The 6531-nt window shown below is 37.7% G+C and overlaps 1 protein-coding gene and 1 pseudogene across 1 annotated transcript in view; one reads left to right on the top strand and one right to left on the bottom strand.

The window, feature by feature from the left end:
- LOC104864310 overlaps nt 1-6531 on the top strand; it is a 174964-nt pseudogene that overhangs the window by 111733 nt on the left and 56700 nt on the right.
- The window catches only part of Slc12a2 (solute carrier family 12 member 2), a 216102-nt gene that overhangs the window by 202721 nt on the left and 6850 nt on the right, over nt 1-6531 (bottom strand). The gene's annotated exons all lie outside the window — the stretch shown is intronic.

Genomic DNA, 6531 nt, shown 5'->3' with positions numbered 1-6531 from the left:
TAAGGATTATTTTAATGTTACATCATTGCCTTTTCTCTTTTACTTTCCTTTTTAGTTTTATTTTAGGATTCCCTATTTTTAATGTTCATAAAGAGATTTCTTTAAATGAAATACTGAATAGTTTCTTTGGTGTGAAAAACTATAGTACACAGGATCCTAATGAGATAATTAATAATGTGAAATAGGAAGTAAAGGGCTAAAGGTGTAGGGACAGTGGGAAGGGTGGGGGAAAGGTCATACAGGAGAGGAAAAACAATATGAGAAACTGAAAAAATGGAAATAAAGTGTTTGTAAATGGGGAGGGGAGGAGGGGGTGAAGGGAGGGCAGGGACAAGGGGAAAAATGAGAATCAAGACCTATTATGTAAAGGTACAGAATCCCAATGATGAGTGTAACTGTATTGTATACCTAGATTGTACCAATAAACTCAATAAAAAGAAAAAAAACAATGTTTTAGAAGATACCACAGCGACATATGCACACCCATGTTCATGGCGGCGCAGTTTGTAATAGCTAAAACTTGGAAACAGCCTATCTGCCCATCAGCTGGAGACTGGATATGGAAGATGTGGTTTTTCTATAGAGTTGAGTACCACTCAGCCATAAAGAATGAGGAACTAGAGACATTTATAGCTAAGTAGATGCACATAGGGGCCATACTCATAAGTGAAATGAATAGGACATGCATGTGTAAATACTGAATAGTTTCTCTTGTGTGAGAAATTCAAAGTGTAAATAAGGATCAAAATTGTATAGAAATAATGTGAAATAGAAAAGGTCTAAAGGGGCAGTAGAATGGGATGGATAGGGGAAAGGAAAGAAGGGAAAGGAAAAATATGAGAAAAGGCAAAATTGGAAACAAAATCTTTGTAAATAGGGAAGGGTGGACAGGTTGAATGTAGGGCAAGGGGGATGGGGAAGAAAATAAGCAAGATGGATTATGTAAAGGTACAAATCCCAATGATGAATGTCATTATATTGTATACCTAAACTGTACCAATAGATTTAATGAAAAAAAAAGAATTTTCAGAGGACATAAAATGATGCTTATTTTAATATTAAAGACAAAGCCAATACTTCCAGCATGAAAAAAAACATAAGCATTTGTTTCAATCTTCAAAAAAAATTTTTTTATCAAAGGTTTAGAAATATTTTCTCCTTTCTAAATTTTAGTGACTCTAAACCTGAAAAATCTAATTAGAGTTTTATTCACTGTCTTTCCCATTAGAAATAACTTCAACAATCACTGGTTCTTGGCCAGATGGCCAGTGTAGGTCATATTCAGTTTAGGCATTAGCAGGCACTGGTATAGAGTGAATGTGTGTGTTCAGGGTTAGCAAGTAATGGTTTTGAAAGTAGCCCTTGAATGAAATAAAAACACTGGACCTTGTGCCTTCTGACTGTTACCTGGACAAGAAACAGGCAGGTAGAGTAGGGAGGGACTGACAGATGTGGAATTAGCCAGAGAAAACTGCTAATGCTTTTTAAATAAAGGAAACATGATAATATTAACAATGACAATATTATAAAAGAAATGTATGCACATGGATTTTGAAAATGGCTAAATTTGGGGCCAAGGATTTAACTCAGTGGCATCATGCCTGACTGGCAAGTACAAGGTTCTGAGTTCAATCCCTAGTACCAAAATTTTAAAAAAGGCAAAATTTGGTAATATGTTAAAGTGCAGAGATGTTCATAATCATAGTATAAATAGGGCAGAGAGTTTTATTACCAGCTTACACATGGTCCTTGTTTCCAGGTGTTCCTTCACAGAAAAAAATAAGGATAGTTTTAATAAGACAAGCAAGAAAACACTTTTAACAAAACTCCATTACTATCCAACTTAATCATTTTCTTATAGAAATACTTGAATAATGCTGTCAGATACGGCTAACTCAAAAGGTCTTGGAAGTAGTGATATAAGAAGATAAATTCTGAAAGATCTGAAGAAATCAACATCATACATTTCAGCTATGGTCCCAGTAAGAAGCGCCGAGGAAAGGCAGGGAAACTACACTCACTGAAAGCAAGAAGAGTCCCCACCCTGTCCCCTGAGCAGAATTAATCTCCAGAGTTCCCTACCGTCCCAACACAGGCAAGGACAAGTAGTTCCCCTGAGCCACAGAAGAATCCCTCCTGGAAAAGGAGAATAATATCTTCCCAGGTGGGAAGGGCTGCAGGGTTGTCCCTCTCTTCCCCAGCGCTGTGTCTGTGTGGTTCTCTAGAGCCAGCGCAGTCTGGTTAACCCCCTGCGGTCCTTACTGACCACCTCTCCACTGATTCTACCAAACCTCGGGCTCGCAAAACTTTAGCTAGCACCAGGGTCACTTAGAAGGTTTGTTAAAAATGGGACACCTTCCGAACCCCTGGGATGTCTGGTTTTATAGGTGTGGGTGGGACCCAGGTATGTGCATTTGTAGCTTGTCCCTGCAGATGCTGTTGCCGCAACCTGTGAAGAATAGCTGTAGTTCAGGCTTTTTTTTATAGTTCCTAACAGAATCGGATCCTTTGTGGTGATCCTGGAATACACTCGCTAATCACTCTCACTGCTAGAGACTCATTATTTAAAATGTTTTTAAAGATCTTCGAGTGGCAAACTTAGAATCTCAAGGGCTGGGCCTTCTCTCATATCTATTGTGCTTTAAATTCAACTTTACCCTTTGTAGTTCACCTGAGTCTCTGAAATTTGTGGCAAAGATTCAGTTATCCTTTCTAGCCAGCTATTTATTGGTAGTAGGCCATCCTTTCCCTTGCTTTTCTTCTTCATAGGTAAGGATGGTAACCTGCCGAACACATTTACTTCAATAAAAGCACTGTGAAAGGACAGGATAGTATAATCACTCCTACTTATTAGTGCCTCTCTTCTCAGCAATGTCACTGCTCACTGCTGGCTGGCTTGCTGTTTATTGTTTGATCCTCTGTTTTCCTCAATGGTAACATGATTCTATTCATGCTTATGAAGAGTCTTTTCTCTTCTGCAGGGTTGTGACATGTCAACGTCAGTAATTTTCCTTGACAGTCTCTCTGCTGGCTGTTTTGTTTGTTTTCACTGTATGCTCTTCAAAAGCCGGGTAGCATGCACATGACAGAATGCTTACCTGGCTAATCTTTTGAAAGTGTGCAGTTAGGGGGTGTTCAGTGTGTTTACACTGCTGTGCTTTCCATTTCTAGCTTCTGTCATAACAAACAGGAACTCGACCCATTAAGAGTGATTTCCTAGTCTATTCCTTCCTTAGATCCTGGTAACTTCTACTGCACTTTTTGTCTCTTATGAATTTGTTCATTCTAGGCCTCAGCCAAATGAAATCCCACAGTAATTGTCCTTTTGGTTCAGGCTTGACTCACTTCCTTTACCGTATGTTTTCAAGGTTCATGCCCTCTTGCTTTCATAGTCTTTAATTCCTGGAATCATGCTTATACTTTCTCTAGAACCCTTCCCCAAAGAAAAATTCCTTTTTTTAAATATCATAATAATGATCATCTTCTTTTTTAAATACTGAGCCCACCTACCATGGAGTTATAGAATCAGAGTAATTTTACCAGCAGGTGAATGGAATTTTGTGCAGTGATTATTCATGCTGTGACGTATGGGGCACCTCTGAAATCTCTGCTGTCATCTTGCTCCTTATCCAGCCACAGCAGGTGGAGTTTTCCAAAGCATTTCAGATGTGCTTTAGAATTTCTACAAGAAGCCTCTTTCCACATATTTCTAGTAGTAATCCTCAAGGCTGAGGACCTTTGCAGGAAACAAAGCACCTTTCAGAAGCTGCATTCCTTAGACTTATCTAAGGGGCAACTGTCTCTTTAGAATTCTATCATTAACGTGTGTGTGTGTGTGTGTGTGTGTGTGTGTGTGTGTGTGTGAAGAAAACAGGTAGATAATATGATTGTGAAACAGTTAAGTAAACAGGAGGGTCTTAAAGTCATCTTTAACTGTTATTTGCTTCATAGGCCATTGCCTTTTCTGATATGGCTACAGCACACTAATCTCTGCCAAAGGGGGAAGATCAGCAATTTTTTATACACGTGCTAAGGTCAAGGTGGTATTGTAGCTTTTGGTTGCCTATGAGTTCAAGCTCTGTATCAATTTATTAAAATTGTGGAGAAGTGAAAGTTGCCTCCAAATAAAGTAGGTTGTAGAGGCAAACTATAGCTGAAGAGAAATCCAATGACAATAGTTGACGTCATTGGAAAGACACACTAAATTGTACTCTCCTTGAAAATAAGGCTTGTGCTCAGCTCTTGCCCAACTATAAGTTGGATGATATCCAGTATTCAATTAATCAGAAAATGGTTTTTGTTCATGATGATCTCATTGATATATATCACATAACTTGACAGCCTAGCTACTAGTTCCTTTTTTCTGCTTTTTAAAAATTGCCAGGGCCAGGGATTTGGCTCTGTGTTTCAGCTGCCTGCCTCAAAAGCACAAGGGCCCAAGTGTGATCCCTGGTACAAAAATAAAAACAAAAACAATAGCTTGATAGTACTAATAAGCAATTATTACTAATAAATGATGTTTTTAAAGCTAGTATTCATGTTACTCTTTTTGTATATGACACATTTCATGCTCTCAGGAAGAATAGAAATTGTGTTATTTTATTGGATTTTCAAATTTAATGAGTCAAGCCTAACTTCGTTTCCAAGTTCAAACTTATTTAAGCAACAGAAACATAAATTACCTTGTATATACCTTTGGTAAACAGATGCAATAGGAAATCCTTTTAGAGAGCAATCAGCTTTATATATTTATTTTATTTACATTCCACATCCATCATTATGTATTTAGAGGGTTACATTTAAAAATTTTCTCATAATACAGGATCAAAAAATGAAGAGATGATTATAAGGATGTAGATTCAGCTTCTTTGCATTTCTTGAAACTCTGCTTTCAGTTAAGAACTTGAATCAGTTAATCTACATTGCTGCTAAATTTTCCAGAATGGAACTTTTTAATCAATATTAAAAATAAAGTTTTCTATCTGTAGTTCTTTATTTAGTCTCTAATAACTTGAGACCCACAGATTCTTTGATTTAAATGTAGTCAACCCTGCTTCCTATTTGAAAATTACTAAGTGAAGTTCTTTCTTGCAAAGTGTTGGTGATCTAGCAAGATAAGGGGTGGGGGATGAGAATGCACATAACAGCAAGGCAAACTAGAGAAGGTAAATGCTGAGGGATCATACACAGTGTTCTGAGGTTTTAGTGGGGAAAGAGATCAGGAATAATTCTATAGTGTAGCATTTGAGATGACTCCTGTGTATCAGAATTACCTGAAGGACTTACTACTAGTAACACAACATTTTTGATTCAGTAGCTACAGGATGGAGTCTCCAAATCTGATTTTTCAGTACATTCTCAGATGATTCTGACAGTGTTTTGTTTTTTTTTTTCAGAAACATTTGTTGTGCTCTAGAGCAACTGAAAAAGAATTTCAGCCCAGCAAAAGAGAATGAAAAGAATGGAACAATATTTGGAAGCCTTTTATGACAGCCGAGTAAAGAGAAGGAGGGAATAATAGGGGCATTTTAGTTGGAATGGAATGCAAGATATGGAGGTAAGGACTATTTTGTTGTTGGGCTAGAGTGGTGAGCCCAGTTTTTCCATCAACTGTGATTCCATGATTCAAAAGATTGGATTTGTGAAGCAAATTGGATTTAACTAAACAAAGATAAATTTCTGAGGTCATTATTTCTTCTATCGTGATACCAGCCTGGATTGTAACTAATAGTTCATAATCATGAAGAGTTCTAGTATCACAGCACTGTCCTGGTTGTGGTAAGAATAAGCATCAAACTTTAGCAAGTGAGCAGATATTTTTAAATATGTTATTACTTTTATTAGCAGATCTTTGTCACTATGCCTACAGCCAAAGTCAATCATGTGATAAATATTTTAGAGGAGGGCATTAGCCAGACAGAAAGGTCAGAAAAGGAGCCAGCTGGGAAGAAAGAAAGAAAGAAGAGGAGAGAGGGAGAGGGAGAGGGAAAGAGGGAGAGAGAGGGAGAGAGAAAGAAAGAAGGAAGGAAAGGGCCAGGGTGCAACTCAGTGGTAGAGTGCATGCTTAGTACAAAGAAGGCTCTCAGAAAAGAAAGAAGCATTGGAAACATTTGGATAAAACTCCCAATGTGGCAACCTAAAAGTTCTCTGTAGTGTTGAATATTCTCATAAACTTTTAAAGTGTGATTTTCAAATAAAATACTTTAAAAATATGGATCTAAAAGTTCCACTTAGACTTTTGATCACTGATGACACTTCCAAACCTCATGGGGGGTATAAAACCTCATGATTTTTTTTACACCTAACAGTTAGTCACGGAAGTGCTAACCACTGGGCTTCTAGCATCCGTAGCAGGAGAAAACACCGGATAAGGTGATCCAGTTTCTACACCACAGGGTCTTTCATCCCGGAAGTCAGCCACTCTCATACTGTCAAAAGTGGGAGGGCAGGGGATTTAGCTCCGTGGCTCCACCTTAAGGACCTGAGTTTGATCCCTGGTACAAAAAAAAAAAAAAAAAAAAAAAAAAAAAA

Source organism: Fukomys damarensis, unplaced genomic scaffold (genome assembly GCF_012274545.1).
Source record: "Fukomys damarensis isolate Sample0158 unplaced genomic scaffold, DMR_v1.0_HiC HiC_scaffold_3, whole genome shotgun sequence".
In the NCBI taxonomy this organism is placed as follows: Eukaryota; Metazoa; Chordata; class Mammalia; order Rodentia; family Bathyergidae; genus Fukomys; species Fukomys damarensis.
Note: the sequence above shows the minus strand (reverse complement) of the source record. Positions and strands in the feature narration are given on the sequence as shown.